This window comes from Triticum dicoccoides, chromosome 1A (genome assembly GCF_002162155.2).
Source record: "Triticum dicoccoides isolate Atlit2015 ecotype Zavitan chromosome 1A, WEW_v2.0, whole genome shotgun sequence".
Lineage (NCBI taxonomy): Eukaryota > Viridiplantae > Streptophyta > Magnoliopsida > Poales > Poaceae > Triticum > Triticum dicoccoides.
In genome coordinates, this window is record NC_041380.1 from 29,106,555 (window position 1) to 29,134,343 (window position 27,789).

Genomic DNA, 27,789 nt, shown 5'->3' on the forward strand with positions numbered 1-27,789 from the left:
AGGGTGCGGGTGGAATCGAGATCGAGATGGAGGGTGCGGGGGGTGCTCCTTGGCGGCGGGGGAGCGGGGGAGGGTGCGGTGGGTCGTCGGCGGCGATGGAGCTAGCGGGGGAGGGTGCGGGTGGAATCGAGATCGAGTGTCCTCATGAATTCAAAAAGTGCCCATGAAATTTAAAAATATTCATGATATCAAAAAGTGCCCATGAAATATAATCGAGAAATGAAGACTACGATTTAAATACAATCGATCTTAGCTAGCTATCTGTTCACAATCTTCTTGCCCTTCTTTTTTGCAAATGGAGTTCTTCTGTGGAACGGACGTCCTTTAGGTAGGGTGGTCCTGCTTCTTCTTGTGTTGTATGCTGCTACTTCATTGTCGTCGTCATGTTCGATCTTCGGGTCGCCGTACTTGTCGAAGTCTTGCTCATTGGCTACTCCATCCATTCCGATGATCTTCCTTTTGCCTCTCCCCACGACAACATGACTGGGCTTTGACGGGTCGGTAATGAAGAAGCATTGGTCCACTTGGGAAGCCAGTACCCATGGCTCATTTTTCGCGGTGACGTTTGCGCCCGCGGTCTTGGATTTGGCTTCGAGTATAACCATGGTGGTGAAACACCGGTCTTCTTTTAGGACGCTCTTGGCCCATCTGACACGTAACATCAGGACCTTCTCTCTAGTGTAGCTCAGCTCCCAGATCTCCTCGATCCTTCCGTAGTATCTGTCCTTGTTGTTACCGGTGTAGGATTCCATCGTTACCTCGGAGTTCTGATAACCATCGCTCTTCATGTCCTTGTCCTCGGTGTAGAATGTGTAGCCGTTGATATCGTACGCCTCATAGGTCATTAGGTTGTGCTCGGCGCCCTATGACAAGGCGAATATGAGTTGTTCTTCCGCGGAAGAATCCTCATGTAAAGGGTACGACAGAAGCTTCTACTTGAACCAACACGTGAAACATGAGTTGTGATCTTTGATTATATCTCTGTCCGTCCTCTGTTGGCCTCGGTCATTGTACGTCTTCTCTATAAAGGTTTTGTGCTCCACCACCCAAGGATCGACCACATGTATGTGTTGTAGCGTGACTAGGTTTGCTCTTTCAAAGTCGGCGAGTCGACCCTCGAAGTCGACATGCATTTCGCGGCGACCCTCACGGTGACCCCATCTAGCGAGCCTGCCGAGGTGCCTGTTGACGGGCAGACCAACGGGGTTCTTGATGCCTAGATAATTCGTGCAGTAGGAGATGCACTCTTCGGTCAGAAAGCCCCTGGCTATACTTCCCTCTGGACGTGACATGTTGCAAACGTATCCTTTGATGACACCATTCATCCTTTCGAACGGCATCATGATGTGCAGGAATGTCGGCCCGAGTTGGATGATATCCTCCATGATATGGACCAGCAGATGCACCATAACGTCAAAGAATGCGGGCGGGAAGTACATCCCAAGCTCACATAGTATCACCATGATCTCTTCCTGTAGCCTTCTGAGTTGCCTCACGCCAACCGACTTCCGAGAGATGACGTCGAAAAAGTTGCATAGGCCAAATAGCGTTTCACGGACGTGCGTGTCCATGATCCCACGTATTGCAACTGGAAGTATCTGCGTCATCAGCACGTGACAGTCGTGAGACTTCATCCCGCTGAACTTCTGCTTCGCTGGGTCTAGGTATCTGCTTATCTTCCCCGCGTAACCGTAAGGAAGTTTTACTCCTATGAGGCAGGTGAAAACTGCTTGATCTCCTCCTGACTTAGAGTGAAGCACGCGGGAGGGTAGTCATTTCCGGTCTTCTTGGCCTTTTTGCCTTTGCGACGACTTTCTATGTCCTGCTTCGCCTCATCATCATCATCATCATCATCATCATCATTAGCATGAAGCTCCTGCCTGATGCCCATTGATTTCAAGTCCGCCATTGCTTTCGGCCCATCTTTGGTCCTCATTGGCATGTTGAGAAGGGTACCAAGCAGACTCTCGCACACGTTCTTCGTGATATGCATGGCATCAAGGCTGTGAGGCACACGGTGGATCTTCCAGTACGGCAAGTCCCAGAAAACAAACCTCGTTTTCCATACCTTCAGCAGCGGCTCTGGTGCCTTTCGCTTCTTTCCCAGCTCTGGCGCCTTTTGCTTCTTTCCCGGCAGTGGGCAATCTTCGGGAGCCCGTCTATTTCCTCGCCGCTCCTCGTACGCGGGCATCTTCGGGGTTCGGTTTCACCATCGAACAGATCCTTGCGTTTCCTCCACGGGTCATCGTCGCGAAGCCACCTTCGATGTCCCATGAACACGGTTTTCGAAGACCCGGGATCTCTATCTAGCTGGCGATATGTTGTGTCATCCATGCACATGACGCATCCAGAAAATCCGTGGCCAACCTGCCCCGCGAGATATCCGTAACCGAGATAGTCGTGCACCGTCATGAGCAGTGCGGCTCTCATAGGGAAATATTCTTTCTCTGCGGCGTCCCACGTATTGGCTAGCGTTTTCCACAGCGTGCCTAACTCCTCTTTCAGCAGCCCCAGATACAGATTGATGTCGTTCCCTGGTTGTTTCGGCCCTTCAATTAGCATACTCATGTGAGTGTACTTCCTCTTCATGCACAACTAGGGGGGAAGGTTGTACATCTGCACAAACACAGGCCAGGTGCTATGTGTGCTTCTCTGGCTGCCAAACGGATTGACTCCATCGGTGCTCGCGCCCAGCACGATGTTCCTTGGATCCTTCCCAAATTCTGGGTGTTCGAAGTTCAACGCTTGCCACTGGCTCCCATCCTTAGGGTGACTCAGCATCTTGTCTTTTTTATTTATCTCCGGATCATTTGCGTCATATTTTTGCTTCTTCTCCTCCCTATCCGCGTGCCAACGCAGGAGCTTTTCTACATTAGGGTCTGCGAAATACCGCTGCAGACGAGGAGTGGTCGGAAAGTACCACACCACTTTTCGAGGAGCTTTCTTCCTCTTCTTGTATCGAGTGACGCCGCACACCGGACATATTGTAGACTCCGCGTGCTCGCCCCGATAAATGATGCAATTGTTCATGCACACATGGTATTTCACGTGCGGTAAATCTAGAGGACACACGACTTTCTTCGCCTCCTTGAAACTGGTCGGGCACTTGTTCCCCTTGGGAAGACGTTCGTGCCAGAATGACATGTTCTCGTCGAAGCATGCGTTGGTCATTTTGTGTTTTACCTTCATCTCCAAAGCCATGAGCGTTACTTTCAGGCGGGTATCCTCGGGTCTGCATCCTTCATACAATGGAGTAACCGCGTCTATCTCCAGTTGATCCAGCTTGGCTTTCTCTCGGGCGGCAGCTCTTGCAGTATCCGTCTGCTTGAGAAGCAGCTCTTGAATATGAGGGTCCTGCACCCAGCCCATCGATGGTCCATCGTCGTCTGCTCCGCCGGCATCTTCATCTTCATGATCATGCCCTTCGTCTGCTCCCGCATCTTCCTCATCATCATGTCCGGCATCTTCTACATGATGACTATGTACAGCATCACCGTCGTGATCATGTCCTGGAGATTCTTCGTCTTCTCGCCCGCCCGAGCCGCGGTGGTTGTCTTGCTGCCCTTCCTCATTTCTTGCCCAGCCCCCATGGACGACTTCATAGTCATCTTCATCACCTTGCCACCGATAGCCATCCATGAAACCACACAAGAGCAAGTGGTCCCGCACCTGCCCGGAATCCGGGTCCGCAATAAGGCTCTTCAGCTTGCATCTTCGACACGGACATCTTATCTCCGTCTCATTCTTTTGAAGCATCTCGGCCTTCGTGGAGCTCAAAAACCTATTCACGATGCCTTCGGTCATTGTGTGGACCATGGTCGCCTGCAGGGTAGAGCAAAACGATATTTTAGAACCAAGAAAAAATTTGGCATGACTTTCCCTAAAAATAGGACCAAAAAGAATGCATAGTGCCAAAATTCTCGCCGAAACAGAAATGAATCAACATTCCGGCAAAATATTGGCAACTATCGCATTTCAAATACCGGTACCTACAAACACAAACATATATGCAACACCACAAACATACATAGATCTAGCTAGGCCACAAAAAGTGCATGTGCACGTTGTTGGAGCGAGCTAGGGAGAAAAAAAGTAGATCTACAACATGAAGATAGCTTTCCCCTTACTTACCTATCAAAAAAGGTAATTTCACCACTTAATTTTGATGACTCTATGGTGCAAATGAGGTGAGGGGGAGGAGGCAGCCGACAAGCTTGGAGAAGGAGGTGGAGGGTATAAAGTGGGGAACGTGAGTGTGTAGGTGTGGCTGTCCAAAATATCTAGCTGGTCCCAGGTTACTAATGGCGCACCATACAGCCATGCGCCATTAGTAACCCAACATACTAATGGCGCGCCTGCTGGCCGTGCGCCATTTTAAACTAGTAATGCCGCACTCTATGGCTGGTGCGCCATTACTAGTTAGAACTACTAATGGCGCACTTTGCCAGGATGCGCCATTAGTATGTTTGGAAAAATGAAAAAAAAATTGTTACTTGTGGCGCACCTTGTGCCTGGTGCGCGCCATTAGTATATAGTAGTGGCGCACCACTTCTCTGGTGCGCCATTAGTGTCAATTTCATCTATAGCCCTTTTCCTAGTAGTGGAAGTTTGATGCTTGATGATTGTTTTGAGATATGGAGATAATAATATCAAAGTCGTGCTAGTTAAGTAGTTATGAAATTGAGAAATGCTTGTGTTGAAGTTTGCAAGTCCCGTAGCATGCACGTATGGTAAACGTTATGTAACAAATTTGAAACATGAGGTGTTATCCTCCTTATGAGTGGCGGTCGGGGATGAGCGATGGTCTTTTCCTACCAATATATCCCCCTAGGAGCATGCGCGTAGGGCCGGGTTTTTGATGACTTGTAGATTTTTGCAATAAGTATGTGAGTTCTTTATGACTAATGTTGAGTCCATGGATTATACGCACTCTCACCCTTCCATCCTTGCTAGCCTCTTCGGTACCATGCATTGCCCTTTCTCACATTGAGAGTTGGCGCAAACTTCGCCGGTGCATCCAAACCCCGTGATATGATACGCTCTTTCACACATAAACCTCCTTATATCTTCCTCAAAACAGCCACCATACCTACCTATTATGGCATTTCCATGGCCATTCCGAGATATATTGACATGCAACTTTCCACCATTCCATTTATCATGACACATTCATTATTGTCATATTGCTTAGCAGATCATGTAGTTGACATAGTATTTGTGGCAAAGCCACTGTTCATAATTCTTTCATACATGTCACTCTTGGTCCATTGCATATCCTGGTACACCGCTGGAGGCATTCATATAGAGTCATCTTTTGTTCTAGTATCGAGTTGTAATCATTGAGTTGTAGATAAATAGAAGTGTGATGATCATCATTTTCTAGAGCATTGTCCCAAGTGAGGAATTATAAAAAAAGAGAAAGAGAAAGGCCATAAAAAAGAGAAGGCCCAAAAAAATGAGAGAAAAAGAGAGAAGGGACAATGTTACTATCCTTTGCCACACTTGTGCTTCAAAGTAGCACCGCAATCTTCATGATAGAGAGTCTCTTGTTTTGTCACTTTCATATACTAGTGGGAATTTTCGTTATAGAGCTTGGCTTGTATATTCCAACAATGGGCCTCCTCAAGTGCCCTAGGTCTTCGTGAGCAAGCAAGTTGGATGCACACCCACTTAGTTTCTTTTGTTGAGCTTTCATACATTTATAGCTCTAGTGCATCCGTTGCATGGCAATCCCTACTCCTTGCATTAACATCAATCGGTGGGCATCTCCATAGCCCATTGATTAGCCTCATTGATGTGAGACTTTCTCCTTTTTGTCTTCTCCACATAACCCCCTTGATTATATTCTATTCCACCCATAGTGCTATGTCCATGGCTCGCGCTCATATATTGCGTGAAAGTTTATAGGTTTGAGATTACTAAAGTATGAAACAATTGCTTGGCTTGTCATCGGGATTGTGCATGATGAGAGCATTCTTGTGTGACGAAAATGTAGCATGACTAAACTATATGATTTTGTAGGGAAGAACTTTCTTTGGCCATGTTATTTTGAGAAGACATAATTGCTCAGTTAGTATGCTTGAAGTATTGTTATTTTTGTGTCAATATGAACTTTTGTCTTGAATCTTTTGGATCTGAATATTCATACCACAATTAAGAAGAATTACATTAAAATCATGCCAAGTAGCACTCCACATAAAAAATTCTGCTTTTATCATTTACCTACTCGAGGACGAGCAGGAATTAAGCTTGGGGATGCTTGATACATCTCCAACGTATCTATAATTTTTGATTGCTCCATGCTATATTATCTACTATTTTGGACATTATTGGGCTTTATTATCCACTTTTATATTATTTTTAGGACTAACCTATTAACCGGAGGTCCAGCCCAGAATTGTTATTTTTTGCCTGTTTTAGGGTTTCGAAGAAAAGGAATATCAAACGGAGTCCAAACGGAATGAAACCTTCGGGAACGTGATTTCCTCAACAAATAAGACCCAGGAGACTTGAACCCTACGTCAAGACACAAAAGAGGAGGCCACGAGGTAGGGGGCGCGCCTACCCCCCAGGCGCGCCCTCCACCCTCATGGGCCCCCTGTTGCTCCACCGACGTACTCCTTCCTCCTATATATACCTACGTACCCCCAAACGATCAGATACGGAACCAAAACCCTAATTCCACCGCTGTAACTTTCTGTATCCACGAGATCGCATCTTGGGGCCTGTTTCGGAGCTCCGCCGGAGGGGGCATCGATCACGGAGGGCTTCTACATCAACACCATAACCCATCCGATGAAGCGTGAGTAGTTTACCTCAGACCTTCGGGTCCATAGTTAGTAGCTAGATGGCTTCTTCTCTCTTTTTGGATCTCAATACAATGTTCTCCCCCTCTCTTGTGGAGAACTATTCGATGTAATCTTCTTTTTGCGGTGTGTTTGTTGAGACCGATGAATTGTGGGTTTATGATCAAGTCTATCTATGAACAATATTTGAATCTTCTCTGAATTCTTTTATGTATGATTGGTTATCTTTGCAAGTCTCTTCGAATTATCAGTTTGGTTTGGCCTACTAGATTGATCTTTCTTGCAATGGGAGAAGTGCTTAGCTTTGGGTTCAATCTTGCGGTGTCCTTTCCCAGTGACAGTAGGGGCAGCAAGGCACGTATTGTATTGTTGCCATCGAGGATAACAAGATGGGGTTTTCATCATATTGCATGAGTTTATCCCTCTACATCATATCATCTTGCTTAAGGCGTTACTCTGTTTTCATTAACTTAATACTCTAGATGCAAGCTGGATAGCGGTCGATGAGTGGAGTAATAGTAGTAGATGCAGGCAGGAGTCGGTCTACTTGTCTCGGACGTGATGCCTATATACATGATCATACCTAGATATTCTCATAACTATGCTCAATTCTGTCAATTGCTCAACAGTAATTTATTCACCCACCGTAGAATACTTATGCTCTCGAGAGAAGCCACTAGTGAAACCTATGGCCCCGGGGTCTATCTTCATCATATTAATCTCCCAATACTTAGTTATTTCTTTTGCTTTTACTTCGCCTTTATTTTACTTTGCATCTTTATCACAAAAATACCAAAAATATTATCTTATCATATCTATCAGATCTCACTCACGTAAGTGGCCGTGATTGACAACCCCTTATCGCGTTGGTTGTGAGGATTTATTTGTTTTGTGCAGGTACGAGGGACTGGCGCGTAGCCTCCTACTGGATTGATACCTTGGTTCTCAAAAACTGAGGGAAATACTTATGCTACTTTGTTGCATCATCCGTTCCTCTTTGAGGAAACCAACGCAGTGCTCAAGAGGTAGCAGCCTCCTTCCAGAGAGGGAGGCGCGCCTGTCCCGCCGGTGACCTCTGTCCATCCAAAGGCGCCGGATAATCTTCTGGAAGCGCTACGAGGCGCTTCCATTGTGGAAGAACACCATATCCTTATGGGTACGGTGATTGAGAAGGTTCAGTCCATCAAGAGCGGACTGACCGAAGCCTGCACCGACCTGCTGATAGGTTTTGAGGTAAGCGATGCCAAAGGGAAAATCCCTATAGACAGTATCCCCTGAGACATTGTCCGGTGTTCGGAAAGAAAAGCCGGACAGAGGATCAATTAAATTGTGCAGGAAACAAACTAAACGTGTCTTCTGTTAATAAGTAGGCGTCGTTACTGGCCGCGACCTCACATACTGCCAAAGTCTCTGGACTAAAGCAGAGACTGGAGCAGGCCGAGGAGGAGCTCGGCCGAGCGAGGAAGCAGCTGGAAGAGCAGCAAGGTATGTAATGACTTGCTATATATTTGGAAAGAATAAATGATGTATACTGACCGTAATGTCATGATATGTGTAGGAGCGACGACTGAGGTCGAGGCCCTTAAAAAGGCCCTGGCCGAAGCCGAGGGGAAAGTTGTCAAGGAGCAGGCCGCTCGTAAGAAGCTTAAGGCCAGGCTTAACGAGGTCTAGCAAGAACTCCAAGACGCTGTGAAGAAGTATGAGACCTTGGAGTGCGATGTTTTGCCTCGAGAGACCAAACTCGCCAAGGCTCGCAAAAGCGCGGAAGCAGCCCGGGTTGAAGCCCGGGGTGCCCTCCGGGAGATCCAGGAGGCCAAGAAGATCGCGGCGGGTAAGGCATTTAGTATGCAAAGCAAGTATGTGAAGAGGAAGTATTTCCTACTAACCCGGATTCAGAGTTCTCCAGGGGCATTTGCAGATCTGCCGCGCAGTGTGTCCGATGCTGCGGAGTTCTTCCGAGCCAAAGAGGGGAGCTCAATGAAGAAACTATTCTGGTCGCAATACCTTGCGCCAGAACATCCAATGCCCTTCACCAATCAGCTAAAACAGCTGGTCGAGCTGCATAGGGTGGTCGAACTGGCCATGAAGGATTTAATAATCCGGTTGTGGCCACCCGAAGTTATACCCAGCAGCTACTTAGTACTCGTGAAGTGGCTGATTGGTGCCTGCCCTCGGCTGGATATCGTCAAGAGGTCGGCCTGCATCGAGGGCGCGCGCATGGCCTTCGCCCGCGTCAAGGTGTGGTGGGCGAAGATGGATGCCGTCAAGCTTGTGACCAAGGGGCCACCTGAAGGCAAGGAGCACCGCACGCTGGAGCGGTATTTTGAAGACGTCCTAGAGGGGCCACGCATTGTGGCGACGCAATGTGCGCAAGACATTCTATTCAAATGAATATAGTCATGTTGTCTCTTCCTTGTATAATGAAACAAATTTTGTTATGCAATATAATGTTTGTTTTAAAAAAATTCACCTCCTGTGCGGCCGTGTTGTGTGAAATCTGAGAGTTGGCTAGTCGTCGGCTTCTGCCCCCCACGTAGGAAGTACGGGGGTGTTTGGGATATAATCTAAACACTCTTGATCCAATTGTTTGGTCCTTGAAGGAGGTGTTTAGCACAGCGAACCATGCAATCAGACTATTCGGCTTGAACACCCTCACTTAGCCATAGGAGTTTGATGATAAAAATTTAGGCGCATCCCCTGGTATTCTAACCAGGAAGCTATAAACACCTGATTGGGCAAGTACCAATCCCTCGCGTAATGCAGAAAAAATCTCTAACGATTTGAGACCTTCGAAGAGCTGACCGGCTCTCGCCGCATCATGACAGTCAGTTTTCGGCTTTCTCTACTGAGGTGCTCACCCGGGTAAACCAGGGCACAATCGCAGTAGTTCTCCCTTTACTACCTTAGCTGATATAGCGGAACATAAGGTAGCAAGCACTGGAGCCGGGCAACCCAACTATTGACCAAAGACATGATTCTGAGCCAATGCATATAGTGCTAAATTCGGGGTGCCGAACTATACTGTAAATAGGTGCTCGGACTTTTGTTGCCATGTTTGTGGGGCACTATGAAGCCCCTGGCAAATTGGAACGTACCAAAGTGTACGGGCGCTATATTATAGGGTTAATAATAGAAAAAGGAAAACAAAAAAGAGCAAGGGTAATGTGCCAAGGCCGCAGAATTTGGGCCACAAACTGTTTCCATTATAATTTGATTAATACGTTGAAGCACATTGATACAAATAGTGCAATAAGCAACGGGCTAAGCCATGACCAAGAGAGAGCTACGTGTGGGTCCTGAAAATGGGTAGAGTGATTGTTAAAGAAACCACCTAAGAAATTCCCCTATACGTTTGTGTTTCGTGCCATCTTGGTATATTTATCCTTTGGAAGGATCGGTGATTGGGCCACCAGGGGTAACCTATGGAGAGAAAACCTGAAAAGGAGAAGAGGAAACAGTGAGAGTATGCGGTCGAGCCGTATTATGGATCACATGCTAGTTATGCCTCCGTCTATGCCCATGGTATCTTGAGTGCGTAATTATGTACGCGCGATACAAACGCAGCTACTTGATCGGGACTGGGACGGAGGCCGAATTGCTAATCGAGCTCCTAGCAAGCTGAGCTGTCCTGTTGCAGAGTGGTCCGGACTCTCTTGGTAGTGTCCGGGTGCTCGGCCGCCGAATTGATGTTCTGGTTAAAAAGGTCACTCTACACTTCTGTTGCTAAGGCGGCGGTGTGCTCCTCAGTACGGAAGGAGCGTTCTGTGTGTTCCATTAACTGTTATGACGCCACGCGGTCCGGGCATCTTGAGCTTGAGGTAAGCATAGTGTGGCACAGCGTTGAATCGAGCAAACGCAGTTTGTCCGAGCAGTGCGTGATAGCCTCTGCAAAACAGGACGATATCGAAGATTAACTCCTCGCTTCGGAAGTTGTCCGGCGATCCGAAGACAACCTCCAGTGTGATTGAGCCCGTACAGCGGGCCTCTACACCCGGAATGACTCCTTTAAAGGTAGTCTTTCTGGGTTTCATCCATGATGGATTAATGCCCATTTTGTGCGCTGTGTCCTGAAAGAGCAGATTGAGACTGCTACCGCCGTCCATGAGGACTCGCATCAGGTGGAATCCATCAATGATTGGGTCGAGGACCAGTGCCGCTGAACCGCCATGACGGATACTGGTCGGATGATCCCAATGATAAAAAGTGATCGGGCATGACGACCATGGGTTAAATTTTGGGGCGACTAGCTCTATCGCGTAGACGTCCCTGAGCGCGCGTTTGCGCTCCCTCTTAGGGATGTGGGTAGCATATATCACGTTCACCGTTTTAAACTGAGGGGGAAATTTCTTCCGTCCCCCAGTGTTCGGTAGCCGGGGCTCCTCGTCATTGTCCTTGCTTTGCGATCCCTTATCCTTATTTTCGGCATTTAGCTTGTCGGCCTATTTAAAAACCCAACAAACTCTGTTGGTATGATTGGGCGGTTTATCTGGGGTGCCATGGATCTGGCACGGGCGATCGAGTATACGGTCCAAGCTGGATGAGCCCGAATTATTCTTTTTGAACGACTTCTTCCGCTGATAGGACTTAGAGCCACTGAATACGACATTAACCGTCGTGTCATCGGTGTTGTCATTGTTGTTTCAATGCTTGTGTTTATTGCGTCGAGATTTGTCTTTACTATTTCTGACTTTGGGGGTGCCGACGTCGTTTGCATTGTTCTTGCTACGGGCCAGCCAACTATCATCACCCGCACAAAAGTGGGTCATGAGTGCTGTGAGGGTTGCCATAGACTTTGGCTTTTCTTGGCCAAGGTGGCGGGCGAGCCATTCATCACGGATGCTGTGTTTGAAGGCCGCTAGGGCGTCGGCATCCGGACAGTCCACGATCTGGTTGTTTTTAGTTAGGAACCTAGTCCAGAATTTCTTGCCTGACTCTCCAGGCTGTTGAACTATATGGCTTAAGTCATTGGCATCTGGTGGCCGGACATATGTACCTTGGAAGTTGTCGCGGAAGGCTTCTTCCAAATCTTCCTAGCTGCCAATAGAGTTTTCAGGTAGACTGTTTAACCAGTGCCGAGCTGGCCCTTTGATTTTTAACGGGAGGTATTTGATGGCGTGGAGGTCATCTCCACGAGCCATATGAATGTGGAGAATAAAATCCTCAACCCACACCGCAGGATTAGTTGTTCCATCGTATGATTCAATATTCACGGGTTTAAACCCTTCTGGGAATTCATGCTCCATTACTTCGTAAGCGAAGCAAAGAGGGTGTGCGGCGCCTCTATATCGGGTCACATCACGACGTAGCTCCGACAGAGTCCGTCTGCGGTTTTCGGCCCGCGCATGACTAGGTTTGTCACGTCCGAATAGATAGCCATCTTCACATGTCGAGGTATGTCCTCGTGATTCGTATATAGATCTGGTATGTCCTGCTCTATTGTTCAGGTCCTGTCGAAGGTCATATGTATGACCACGAGCTATTTTATCTCTGCCTTTATAATGAGGTGGGCTGGGCTGGTATTCAGCTTGAGTTGTCACTTTATCCCAACCTTGTGGTGGCCGGTCAGCCCCATTGCATGATGATGGTATGGGCTCCAGCGCCTCATCATCGAACTAAGGTGGCAATTTGTGCTTCGGGTAGCTTTTGGCTGGGCGCTTGAGGCTATATTCTTCGGCTGCTAGGACATCGGTCCATCTATCATTGAGCAGATCTTCGTCAGCTTGAAGCTGATGTTGCTTCTTTTTCAGGCTCCTTGCAGTGGCTATTAACTGGCGCTTAAAGCGCTCCTGCTCGAGAGGTTCCTCAGGTACGATAAAATCTTCGTTGCCGAGGCTCACCTCCTCCTCGGAGAGCGGAAGGTAACTGCTGTCCTCCGAGTCTTCATTTATGGCCTGTTCATTAGGGCTAACTTGTCCATCTCCCCGATTGTCCTGTTCAACAGTTCATTCGTCAGGATCTTCTCTGTCTTCGGCATCATCCGGAGTGTTATCGTCTACCGTGCCGGTGTTGCTGTCTTTCCTGCGGAATGTTTTAGAGCGGCGCCACTGACGTTGGCGCTTAGGCTGTGTCCCAGGAGGTTTATCCTCGACTGGGTCTTCTTTGTCGTTGTCATTAGGCTCTTTAGGCGTATCCACCATGTATATGTCGTACGAAGAGGTGGCCGTCCAGCGTCCGGTAAACGGCGGGTTTTGGCCATGCTCCTCATTTGCATCGTCGTCCATACCATCGATGTCTTCGGAGCCGTAATCGAGCATGTTGGTTAAGTCTTCGACAGTGGCTATGAAGTGGGTGGCGGGTGGGAAGCAAAGTTCCCTGTCCTCGGCTTCTAGTTCGAATCGGATATAGTTGGGTTGTGAGTCCCCCGCTAAGGATAGATTTTTTAATGAGTTCAGCACATCGCCCAAAGGTGAGTGCCGGAAGATGTTCGCGGCGCTGAATTCGGCGATCGATGACCGATCATGCTCGGCAGGCGCGGACGCACATAGTTCGGAACTTATAACTGGAAAAGAGTCAGAGGTTCCTGCGACACAGGCATTACCGGAGGTTAGGTCTGTGTGCGGCTCTAACGTCATGGAGTCTGCGGCTTCCGTGGCAGGGTTGAGCTTCCTGTCCTTGGATGGCGTGACCTGCTCCGGATCTAAGGCCAGAGCGGTTACAGGTGCAATTTCCTGGGTATGGCCCGATGACAGATCTAAGTCATGTTTATCGAGGTGACGGAGCGACTGCCGTGGTCTCGAATCCGTCGAAGATCAAGTCTCTGCGGATATCCGCGACGTAGTTCAAGCTCCCGAATCTGACCTGACGACTAGGGGCGTAGCTGTCGATCTGCTCCAGATGGCCAAGCGAGTTGGCCCGCAGTGCGAAGCCGCCGAACACGAAGATTTGTCCAGGGAGGAAGACTTCCCCTTGGACAACATCATTGTAGATGATTGAAGGAGCCATCAAACCTTTTCAGGACGGCACAGTGGAACTCTCAACGAAAGCACCAACGTCGGTGTCAAAACCAACGGATCTCGGGTAGGGGGTCCCGACCTGTGCGTCTAACGTCGATGGTAACAGGAGACAGTGGACACAATGTTTACCCAGGTTCGGACCCTCTCTATGGAGGTAATACCCTACTTCCTGCTTGATTGATCTTGACGAATATGAGTATTGCAAGAGTTGATCTACCACCGAGATCGTAATGACTAAACCCTAGAAGTCTAGCATGTATGACTATGATTATGATTGTCTCCCCATCCAGACTAAGCCCTCCAGTTTATATAGACACCGGAGGGGACTAGGGTTGTACAAGGTCGGTTACAGAGAAAGGAATATTCATATTGGTGGCCAAGCTTGCCTTCCATGCCAAGGAGAGTCCCATCCGGATACAAGAGAGAGTCTTCGGTCTTGTTTCTTCATAGCCCATTAGTCCGGCCCATGTCCAGCAGGCCGGACGCCCGAGGACCCCTTAGTCCATGATGCTCATAAGGAACTATCTCGACTCAATGTCTTATGATATACCTTTTCCATTTCGTAGCGACACACGGATATTTAGGTAGTATGTAATGGGAGGGAACACATGTCACAACACTTATTCGCTGAATTCAACACTAGGCATAGTGCCTAACACACGGATATTTAAGTAGTATGTACTGGGTTAGGTAGTATGTAATGGGAGGGAACACATGTCACAACACTTATTCGCTGAATTCAACACTAGGCATAGTGCCTGCTACCGATCGTGCCGGTTCATGGCACCTTCGATATATCATGTAGATCAACTAGAAAAAACATTAAACAAATTCATTTAAACAAATCAATATGTTTTGATTTTGCAAATCTCGAACATGTATAATTGTTATCACAATTTGTGTACTTGGTTCAAAAGTTTTTCTTTCCTTTCCCGATATAATTGAAAATTTGTTGCGAGGCATCTCTATGTGGAAGTCGCTCATTATGCTCTGGGACAAATGGGTTAGGGGATGGTTTGGGACAATTTTCTTGTTTTTATTTACTTTCTGTGTTATTGTTGATGGCTTTGTGTTTGGTTTCCCATCGAAAAAGCACTGCAGAGGCCGAGCTCCATAGAGCTCTTCATTATTTGTCCAGCGAAAGTACCATTTCCTCATATTGAATAAATCTGGAAAAACGTATATACATAGATGTATATTTGTAGTATACACGTATCAAATTTCATGAACTTATATGTTCACATGTAATGTATACAAAAAAGATAAATACACAGATTAAAGTGGGCTTTGTCTTTGTTGCTTTTGGGCTAGATATTTATATTTTTCGTTTAGCATGCGAATAATCAAATTACCTGATGAAACTTTTTACATACTTGACGAACATGCATATGTATTTGTAAATTTGATATTTTTTGAAACTTTAAAGTATATTTTGATATATTTTTTTGGCAAAATGGGCTCCATGGAGCCCGGCATCTGCAACGCCTTTTTAGCACGCCAACATTTCACATAGCACCTCATCCTACCAACCAATGAGTCACTGCACATTGAACACTAGGGAATTTTATATAGATTACCATAATGAAAGGGGGAAATTGTGTGAAGCACATGGCTGTCAAAGGCAACATTTGTGTGTCAATTGCCGAGCCACGACAACTCGAAGGCAAAAAGAAAACCACTGCGAAGCAACTTAGCGTATCAAATTGGAGTCTATTGAAAGGCTTTGTATATTCATGTGTTAGTGATAATGGTTGATTATTAAATCTATACTTTATTACTTACAATATTAACACAAAAAGAGCAAGCTGCGGAGATCCAACACATCTCACTCGTTAAAAGCGTGTCTATCAAATGGTCTATATTATTTCGGTGTTTACACCAAGCAAATGCTCCCCAGGTAAAAAAAAAGGAATAACACCCTCGCCTGATGACACTACTAGGGAAAACCTTATATACAGAACTTTAGCAGTAGCGCGTGTTAAAAAGGCACGCTAGTGCTAAGTAGCAGTAGCGCGTTATGGTAAACCGTGCTACAGATACAATTGTAGCAGTAGCGCGCCTGAAGATAAAAGCACTACTGCTAAAATTCCCACTGCTAAGCCGATAGGCTACACATAGTAGTAGCGATCTACTACGAACAGCGCTACTGCTAGTTGGTTTGTACCAGCGTGTTTACGCACAAATACGCTACTGCTAAAGGAAATAAAATTAAATGGAAAGCAAATAGAAAAGTAAATAAAAATGAAAGAAATAGAAAAGGAAGAAAGGAAAAGAATAAAATGTAAATAAAAATAAATGAAAAAGGGGAAAAAGAGAAAGAAATAGCAGTAGCGTGTATCCGGAAACGCGCTATAGCTAACTTAGCAGTAGCGCACTTCCCAGAATGCACTACTGCCACTTTTGACTTAACCGCGCGGTTCGTTCCTCCCTGCGGCCACTTCGCCCAAATCCAAACTCCTCCGCTGTCACCACCGCCGTCGACGCCGCCCCCGACCCCAAACTCGACACCGCCCTCCGCCGCGCGCCCGAGCCCCGACCCCGACCTCGACGCCGCCTGCCCCTCCCTCGCCGTAGGCACCCGAGGTGAGCACGCCTGCTCCTCCCCCTCCCCTACCTCTGCCTAGGGTTCTTCAAATTTTAATTGCATCAAATTAGTTAGGGTTCATCTAGGGGTGGAATCGAATCGGATGTTTTCTTGATTCGGAACGGATACAAATAATAGCGACATATTGCTTAAGTGTATTAGTCAATAGCTATGTGACATGAAATATTCAACTTGTGACATACAATAAGCCAATGATAAATAGATTTATGAATAAACACTATTGTAATGCATAATAATTTCTAAGATTAATCATAAAACGAGTAAAATTTGACCACTTATTTGACTTTTAAGTTGGATAACTGGAATATCCGATCGAATACGAATATCGGATATTTCGGATTATCTTCTACCACTTTTCACCCCTAGGATCATCCAATCTTATATCTTATATCTTATCTATCTATCTATCTATCTATCTATATCTATATCTATATCTATCTATATCTATATCTATCTATCTATCTATCTATCTATCTATCTATACCTCTATATACCTATACTAATCCTAGACTTCCTAAAAATTCGCACGTTAATCAGATTTTACGAGCCGTTAATCTAGTGGGACCAAGTTATTATGGTCTAGATTAATCCAATCATAAAATCCTCGGCCAGAAAAAGTTGTTTTTCAATTGTAAAAAGCAAAAGAAAAAATGAGTTTCTTAAGAAGTCCTCACGCTTTATCCCACTTCCTATGTGAAGACTTATCCATAGGTTGCAAAAGGAAAAAAACGTTTTATCCCACCTCCCACGTCAGAGGAAATTGCACAAACCACCACTTATTGGGGCTGGTGTTGCGCAAAACACCTACTATACGGGTTTGTTGCGGAAAACACCGCATATTGGTATAATACATTGTAGATAGGTCTAATCTAGTATTTGGATGCATTGACATAATTACTGACAAATGGGTCCCGCTCGTAAGTGCACATGTGACAATAAAACCGGCCACATCAGCCAACATATTAGACTGTCATTATCTCCAAAACCTGTGGTCCAGTTGAGCCAAAACTTTCCTAGATTAGTATTGAATATATGTAGTATTTACTGAAATTATTTCACATTTTTCTGAAAATGTCAAAAAAATTCACACTTTTCTAAAATTGTTAACTTTTGAACCCAAATTTAAATGAAGCAAGTTCGGCATGAGATCACCAACACAAAAACATGGTAGATATTGTTCCCATTAGATTTTAGCATCAAGTAGCTGGCATGAAAGTTGGATAAAGGATAATAATCAGATATGTTGCTGAAACAAAATTTATACCGACACAAGGGACAAGGCCTTAAACACATGTCAAAATCAAGCGCAGAACCTAAGTAATAACAACACAAACATCCCAAAAAATAGGATCCTAAACAAAAATATGTCGATCAACGGCAAAATTTATCCCCAAAAATGTAAGGGTTTCATGAGGGAGAAGAAGACCTAGGAAGGTAGGGGAGAAGACGAGCATAGCTCAGGTGAGAGGGGGGTGCTTACCCGATGATTGGGTAACGGCTCCATCACCACTGATGGGATGGTCGCCGCCGCCTGCTGTTCCTATGTGGAAACTCTGTGCTAGGTCGTTCCTCTCTGCTCCGAAAATATATTTTAGAGCACCTACACCTAGGCCCCTCTTATCTAGCCATCCATTCTTTGTATCAAGATCCGTGCAAGTACATTTCTCTTTTTTGTTTCTATCACATAGAACATGTCTTCAAGTTAAAACCTTTGCAGAACAGTAAAGTCTTCAAGTTAAAACCTTTGCAGAACAGTAAAGCTTTCTAGCTAAAATCTAGGATAGTTTTTTTAGATTTTTCCGCCCAACATAAATATAAAAAATAAGTTTTATTTGATTAATATATATATTTTTTAGTATTTATGTTGGACGAAAAATTCTGAAATTTTTATCTCACATTATAGTTAGTAAGTTTTGCTGCGCTGCAAAGTTTGAAGTTCAAAACATGTTCTATATGAGAGAAACGAAAGAGAGAAAAAAATGCATATACAAATTTAGTTGTCTCGCACAGATCTTAAAGCAATATTGGAGGACCAGGATAGCAAGGCATGGGTGCAAGTGCTCTAAAAATCTGCGTCCCTCTTTGCTCGAGCCACTATGTATGAGATGGTTGTGTCTTGTTTCATCGACATCGGCTTTCAGCCCATCTATTTTTGTGAGTCGGCTTCCAGCCCACTTATTAAACTGTTTTTTTAACTCTGGTCTTTTCACTTCTTGGTCTAATATACATTGGCTGATGTGGCCGGGTTTTATTGTCACGCGTGCACTTAGAAGTGGGACCCATTTGTCAGTAATTATGTCAATGCATCCAAATACTAGATTAGACCTATCTGCAACGTATTACATCAATATGTGGTATTTTCCGCAACAAACTCGTATAGTAGGTGTTTTGTGCAACACCAGCCCCAATAAGCGATGGTTTGTGCAATTCCCTCCCTACGTCAAAACCACCTCCTAGCGATTCTATAGGCTGCAAAAGGAAAAACCTACCATACTCCTACCAGGGCGCACAACTCTCCTAGGTCAAACACGTCGGCGGAGATGATGGAGACATATGGCAGGCGCACCCGTGGATTTCGAGGATCCTGACTGGCCGGCCATTGGGAAGGAACGAAGCGCACAAGATCGAGCACCGAGCAGGGCGCTGCTGCTGCCCCTGCCGCCATCCATCATCTGCCGCAGTGGGTCATCGTTAGAAGGCTAGGGCAAATCTCCCGCATATTCCTCTTTGCAAGATACAAAAGTAAGAACGTTTTACCAGCAACAAAATTATTTCCAGATTGTTAATCTGTTCTGGTGCCTCATATGTGTATTTGTTCCCTTCAACCGTACATCAGCTCTCCTCTCCCGTGATTTTGTTGATGAATCCTAAAGCTTCTGCGAAAATATCATCCTTAGCCTACCTATCCAATTTGCCAGGTAAAAAATAGAACACCATCTGTTTGGCGTGATTCCCTCAAACAGGAAAGGAAAAAGAAATAGATCTAAACAGCGTCGAGTTACAATGCTGCCGCTAGCAGCCGTACATACCTAGAATCGTAAGGAAGAGGAGCCACGTATTCCTCTCCGTAATCTGTCAGACTATATGGGGATTGTGCATCTCACCGACGGCAGCGACCTAAGTTTGCTTCTCCAGTTCCAAGATCACATCCGTCCAGGGCGGCATTACGGAGGGTCCCTTTACTCGGTTCTGATGATACACAGGCCATATACGTAAGCAATTAGATTCCCAATCAGATGTATAATGTTTTGCGCTTTTTAGTGTACAAGAGCAATTATTTCGTTTCAACCGATGTACTTTGACCATGGTTGGTCATGGTGACCACTGGCTGCCTCCATCTCTATGGGAAAAAAGCTTTACAAATTGGGAGGAGTTCACGCCATGAAAAAGAATACATCAGATGAAAATATATAGGAGGAATTTGTGGGAAAATAAGATGTAAGTTATTCCCCAGATATATGCTAGGTCTTCTTCCTTATAATTTGCTACTTCGCTACGTCCGGGAAATTTGTATGGGCTCTATGTGATGGATGATGCTTTGTATAACAATAACATGCCTTTTATAATTTGACTTTGCTGCATGTCTCCATTAGATTTAGTCTTTGTGTATTGACCATTGTCTATTGAAATAACAGTCATTTTCAATTAATAGTGTTTTAGATCTTCCAACAAAATGTACAATATTTTAGATAATAATTCTCAACATTGTAGGCATAAGAGTTTGAATCATTGCAGGGGCTCTAAATCTTGAAGGATCTATTATCTATCTATACCTCTACTAATTAGACACTTCCTACAAATTCCTATGTTAATTAGAAAATATTAACCGTTGATTTTGTGGGACCGAATTATTGCGGTGTAGATTAGCCCACATAATCATGAAGAAAAAGATTAATCATAGGGTCCACAATCTTTTTATGGTTGTAGAAATATAAACAAGTCTCGATTCAGCCTTTCACGGGGCCCTCCCATATGGGAGCCCAATAACAGACGTGGAGAATCAAAACGGTTCGGTTCACTAGCAATTTACCTACGTACGTTCCAAAAAACAAAATACTAGCTGGTTATGCATTTTTTCGAGAGTATACATATTTTCTAGAAAAAAGTTCTATTTACACGTAGCAGTTGATTTTGTGTCTCTGAATTATAAATGTTCAGATCTAATCTAAAATCATTGTGGGTGCTCCACCTAATTAATTCCACGTTATTACATAAAGAGAGGAAAAAATGTTTGCTTAGAGTCATACATAACCAGGACTCAAAAGTCTTGCATCTCACGTAAAAAAAAGACATGAGTCTTTCTTAAGTCGTATTTGTCTAGGAGTCGTACAAGCATATTCTCCTTTGGAGACGTGTTAATTCTCTGTCAACGATCCTCTCCACTCCTTACGCAGGCCAACCTACAAAATCTACCCAGTAACCCACTCAATACATGAGGATTCCGGCAAAGAGCAGAGGGTTCGACCATGGCGGCCGCAACTCCAGAAAGTAGTTCAATCTAAATAAAGTCCAACAAGTAGTACAACCGTCAATGGTGCTATGTTTACACATCAATCCGGTGGCCTAGGTTATTATCTTTGTTTCTCAATTAAAATCTCTATTGTTCTGGCAAGAAAATCTCACATGTTTTTCTAATATTATTTTCTCTATATTCTCCTTTCCGTATACACAGTATTACAAGACAAGACAATCAGTTATCTACTTAAGTAATTTGATTGATGGAGTCACGCAACGATGTCGCGTATAGACGGGAAGACTTAATAAGTGACCCATGCATCCGACAGTAGATACGTTCTGACACATAATTGGTCATTTGTGACGGACGCATGCATGAGCATTATATAGATGGCGATGAGCTAGGAATCTAGGATTTACTGCTGAGGGGTCTGCTGGAATGAGGATGTTTAAGCGGTACACATATTGTGTCTAATTTGGTTAAACTGTAATACACATACATACAGACTACTAATCAATGTCTTCTTAATATTTTTTCAGATTGTTACTTACATTGTGCGGTGACCAAGGACGGATGCATAGCATAGTGATGATTGATGCTTGATATGGTACCAAGTTATCTAGCACCTTACGGGCTGGTATCTTCGTTTTCCAATCTCTATCTATGTCTTTCCAATAAGACAATCTGATGTGCTTTGATATTATTTTCTCCTTTTCTCTTTCCAATATAAATAGTATTATAGGGCAACAAAGACAAGCAGCAATCCAACTTCTAAGTAATTTGATGGAGTCACCGCAGCAATGTCGTACACACGGGAAGACTCAAGACGTGTCACATGTATCTGACAGTAGGTACATTCAAATAGAAAACTCAGAGTTTACAATGGAAGCATGTGAGGCATTATATGGCGATGAACTAGACATCACCGGCCAGGGGCCTGCCGGGATGAGGTTGTCTAAGTCATAAATATGTTGTATCTTATTTGGCTATTAAATACCATTGTAAGTCTCCCACAAAAAAAATATACCACTGTAAGTCACAAACATACAGGCTACTAATCCAGGTCCCCTCAATTTCTTTCCAGATTTGTTACTTACACTTTGTCGCAAGCAAGGAAGAATACATAAAATCTGGATGATCGATGCTTGATGACGTTCTGTGTTTGTAAATAATGTTAGATACGGAAGATATTAGATACAGATAAAATCAAAATTAAAAGTTGTATAAAGCCAATGGTCAACACTTATTCAGGCTTTCGATTTTCATATGTACTCTGAACAGCTGAAAACTTGGGAGGATATAAATGTATGTCCAAAGAACAATTACTACAAAATGTAAAATATGCAGCGCTCATCACGTTTTTCAATAAGATGCAACATATTGTCACTTAGTCTGTACATAAACATGAAAGAACATTTGTCAGCTAAGACCATCATCGGTAGATTCTAAATTTCAATAATTCAGAAATGTGTTCCAAGTACATCTAATGTGAATTCACTCTGCAAGGTCTTGCCTTGATATTCAGCATAAGCTCTCTATAAATTTGGTGTTCTTTAAGTTCTGAATATAAAAGTTGTGTCCTCCATTTAGTTCCACCATATTTGTTGAAACGTTATTGAGTTTCTTAACTCTTCAGTTACGAATTGTTTTTGTACTCCGTCGATTTAAGAATATATATGAAGTGCCAAGCATATCAAGTATATATTTCTTCTTATTGCTCTTTATATGATATAAGATAGTTAAAGAGGTGATGATTTTCGCATGGGTTACTAAAACATATTTTTGGGGCATTTCATAGTTAATACAATTGAGTATTTTCTTAGACGGCTACTATTGGTAACAATGCAAAAATTATATTATTACAAGCATTATAGTCGAAACATATACAGATGAATTTACCAAAGGATGCAAGAAATTGGGTGATTCCGCATATCCTTTAAGACGAGGAAAACTAATATATGCTAAAGGTGACCAATGAAGTGAGTGGTTTTGTTATTTCCATTTGTGTATAATTTTACTCACAGAAAAGACCATAGAATCTTATAAGATGTGACGATATGTTATCCCGAAAACATGCTATCCTGATTACATCTTATAACTACTCTCTGAACTCCCGGGTTTCGAATCCGTCGTGTAGTTGTCATGCTGCATTGTAATTGTACATAACATAAAATTATATAATAATAAAATTTAATCTAAGGTAATAGTATTAGTAACTAGCCCGTGCAGATGCACGGGTTGGCGACTAGTATTTATATTTACTAATTTGAGGCACCTTTCAAGTCGTCTCATTAATCCACATCATTAATATTAATTACACCGTTGGATTGTAGAATTTACGGTCAAGATAAAAAGAAAACATACGTAACGCAGATGATCCTGATGTCCCTTAAAAGAGGCATGTGACACGTCCAACATTAATTAATAATAATGAAACAAAAGTAAAAAAACATCCATCTGTTTCCTAAAAAAAGGCAAGCCAATATCCATCGGTTTCCTCAAAAAGAAAAATAAAGGCAAGCCGCCATCTATAAAGAGTCCAATCCAAGGACAATGGGGAAAAAATCTACACGATCCTTCTGATTGGCCTCAAATACCGGCTCCATAGTAAAATATTCTGCCGATTACAATCCATTAGTTAGGCCGTCAGATTTTTAATTTGCAGCTAGGATGAACCAAGCGAAAGGTATGCCTGGACGTGAAAGATGTGACGATAAATTCGTACATGCAAAGGCAAATGAAGGGGACGGCTACAAACTGGACTATTTAGTCCATTTTTTTAGAGAGAGAATCCTAGTGGTGCACGTTTGGCTGGATAACATAAATTAAACAGAGTTAGATCTTAAAAACAAATAGAACTGGGTATCTATACATACGTGCATGCGTGGTGCCTCTAAAAGTTAGAGCTTCGTGTAGCTTGGGTATCTATACGTATGTGCATAGTGTCTCTATCTAATTTATTTCTTCCGACCTTGCAAAACAAACTAGCACAGAGTGTGTACAAACTCTTATACTATAAGTCACTGGGTACCGGCTACATGCGAATATCCATACAGGCTGTGCTGTGCCGGCAACATCCGACGACACCGTATACGAGGTGACGCGTCATGCAGTTGACTAAACTTGCCGGAAGGTTCGAGTGTTGTCCTCCAATATGCATGTATATATGGTGCTGATTTTGTCTTAAGTTTATTTATTTACAAGAAGAGTTATGAATGTTCAACTCTTACATCTATATACTACGTACATAGTATGGACTTCAAATGTATTACTCTACCTTGACGTCCAGAATCCATACTGTGTTTCGAAACTAATATTTCTATTATAAAGTGGTAGTTAATATTAAAGGTAGCACGTGTTTGGCGTAAATTTAGATTGACATATTTTCTCAGAAATTATAATAATATTCTTCATGGAACAAGGTAAAAAAAATTGTACATAGAGTCATAGATGAACTACTCTACTCCATGAAGTAGAATATATCGTTATATCTTTATTTTGGTCCAATAAACATTAAATAGAGAAAATATCTGTACACATTATTTTGCGAGTGAAGTAGTCTCGAAAGTGTGGTTCTAATATATATCAAGATCAAATGCTCCTATTTTAATTTTTTTTTCTTCATGAAATATCTAAAAAAATATTCCACATATACCTATTATAGAAAATAAACATAATTTATTTTAAAGGTAGGTTTATAAACAAACTTTTTTAAAATGCTCTCCTGTGTGTTCTTTTATCAGCAAACTATAAGTTCAAACTTTGCATTCTTTCCTGGCAAAATGACAACATATCCTGCTACAGGTTATGTCAATTACAGAGCTGATAGGTTATAACAGAATAAAACATTCATAGATTACCTATATTTCTTAGGATTTAGCTCCAACAGTTCAAATTTGCTATTTGTGACCGACCTATAATATTGTATCCTTCGTTCTCAGTACGATTATGTGCATTCTACAAATGAATATTTTAACAAAGTTGCACGTTCATATTATTGCAATGACTATACTCTGAGATCTCATGCAATGAAACGAGAATAATTTTTATATATCATTGTGACACATTTGGACATTTAATAAATGATGACAAAAATATAGTATGTCGTGTTTAAACATCTTATTATTTTCAAAAGATTTGTATGGAACAAAAAACTTCTATTTATGAAGTATTAAAAAGTGCTAGCCCGTGCAGAGGCACGGGTTGACGACTAGTTAGATGGTAATTAGGCGGTACTAATTAGTTAGTAAGAACTATGTACTAATTAGGTACTAGTTTAATTTTATTTATAGTAAGTTTATTGTTAGTAAGAACTAGTTGAACATGTCACATTGTTGTTATTTTTTAGTTAAAGCAATTATTCCCGCATCGATGTCGACGATGCCTATCCCACATCCTCGGCGTCGACTCGGCGGAGGACACCTACTTGGGCAGATGGGCCATGTCCGGGACTGGGCTCCATCGGGCCGGTACTGGGAGGCGCTACCTACCGGGGGGCGCAGCTTGGTGAGGAGCCAGCCCGTCGTTGACCCGAACCTTTTTTTGTGGCGGTCGCGTGGGCCAGTGACGGTGCAGAGGCTTGAGGACCCCGCGGAGGTAGTACGTCACCGTATCAGCAAGGAGGACACACACGTCCGTCGCTACTTGTTTGCGTTGGACCACAGGTTCTCCAATACCTGCCAGGTTCTCCAGGGCTCTCACTTGAGCTATGATCCTGTGATGGTTCCTTCTCTTTGGGTGTCCACCGCCCGCGCCGATACCCGTCGTGCGCTAGGGTTTTAGTTTTATTAGTGATGTTATATGTATGATACTATTCGGGATGTATTAGTGATAATATTCGACGATGTACAGACACATGAGATGATTTACTTTTGCTTATGTTGAATGCATGCTAATTCGAATACTTATTTATTTTATGATTTGGTTTTGCTTATTGAATGCTCATGTCAATATGAGTCCTATAAGATATTTTGAAATGTATATCTTGTGTTTTTCAAATAGGATATGTGCTTGCCCAAGTGGCCGGTCATGTTTGCAGGTTACACCTCCGAGTGACCTATGTTTTGCCGGAGTGTTAATTCATTTCCGTTCCGTCAAATTTCAAGCGCTCGACATGTCCTATTTTAGCAAAGGTCATGCCGGATTTTTCCGTGAATTTTGGCATGACTTGTGCCAGAATATGTAGGAAATATCGAGTGCCCCGGATTTGTGTGTTGAATATCCTGATAGTTGCCTTCGATCAATTCTTAATTAATATTTCAACTATGAACATAGGAAATGTCTGACGACGAAAAGGATTTCGGTATTTGCGAATACTGCGAAGACGAGCGCGGCCTGTGCGACAGAATCTTCCTAGATGATGATAGGCTTTCAGCATCAAGCTGGACGAGAACTTCAAAATGGATACAGTAAGTCACAATGACATGTCTTTTTTCGTAATTAAGCATGACATCTGCTTCATTTGCTTCGACTTATAATTTAATTTTTTTTACTATTCTACTAGTGTATCCCCTACCATGCAAGAGTTTTTGTCTTGGATAAAATATGTTTCAGTCCTATGAAAACTACTATGGAGGTAAAGTGAATTTACTTGAAGACCGAGCATGGTTATACTTTCCACGCAAAATTATACAACGCAGACACCTACATCTATTTTGAATGCAAAACTTGGCAAGCACTATGCAAGACTTATGCATTTGAGCCTGATATGGTTATCACCTTTGATATTCATCCGGAAGATAATATTGAAGGTAATATCGCTATATGGGTCGATGTGCAGACGCCTCTAGTTATACTATTATGTGAATTCTCAACCATATTTATGTCTTCGATATTATTTATTCAAAAATAGTTGACAACTAATTTCTATTGACAGCTTATTTCCGTTCAAGTAAACATGTCCAGCGCTTGGTAGACAGGACCTACTACTGTACTGGGGCTGAACTAAACTGCGAGGAGATAAGTCATTATATTTCATGGCTTGAGGGTCTTCATAGTGTCAAGACAAATTATTTTTCTGGACTTAAAAATCTTAGTACTCAAAACGTGCGACCAATAGTGTTCGTACTGAACTACGGTCACATCTATTTAGGAAAGATGGTAAGATTTTTACTATTTGCCCTCAGTGCATCTTTTGCATACATTATTTTTTAAGCTAAACTTCATTGCTAAGTATGTTACTATACGATGTTCTTCAACAGGGACCCCCGATGAATGTTGTGCCTCATTGGATCGAGACTAAAGGTCACATGAAAATTTTTAGCTTACGGCCAAGATATCCTACAATGCACTTTAGTGCATTCATGATTTCTAATAGCGAGGAATGCTTAATAGTGAAAGACTGGAGCAAAATTATGAACGATCGCAGAGAAGTACTAGGGGGCAACAATCAGAAGCGCGGCCCACGATTAGGAGATAGGTTCATCTGCATGCTCCAACTTGATGAAACAGGAGTGCTACACATGTTTTATGCTATTTTACCTGAGAGAGAGCGGCAGGAGTGATTAGCTAGATATAAATGAGTTTTGATGATCAAATAGCTAGTGTTGATGATAATGACTATGATGATTATTATTAGCTAGTGTTGGTGGTGATTAGATATAGCTACCGCAACTAGTGTTGGTGGTGATTAGCTAGCTAGAATGAGTTTGAAGATGATGATGTGTGCTACACTATGACTATGATGATTAAATAGCTATTGTTGGTGGTAATGATTATGATGATGATTAAATAGCTTGTGTTGGCGGATTAGATTCAAGTGGAGGCAACATGTGGTGCACATCGAAAGTACTACTAGTCCAAACTAGATCAAGTTTGAATTAGTAGTATACTTTTGACATGCATCACATGTTCCCTCCACTTGAATCTATTCCACCTTCATTTAACACACTGTTATGGACATATTGATATAACAACCTCATAATTGGTATTATACCAAAGTTTGTATAATGGCGTATAAATACACTAAAA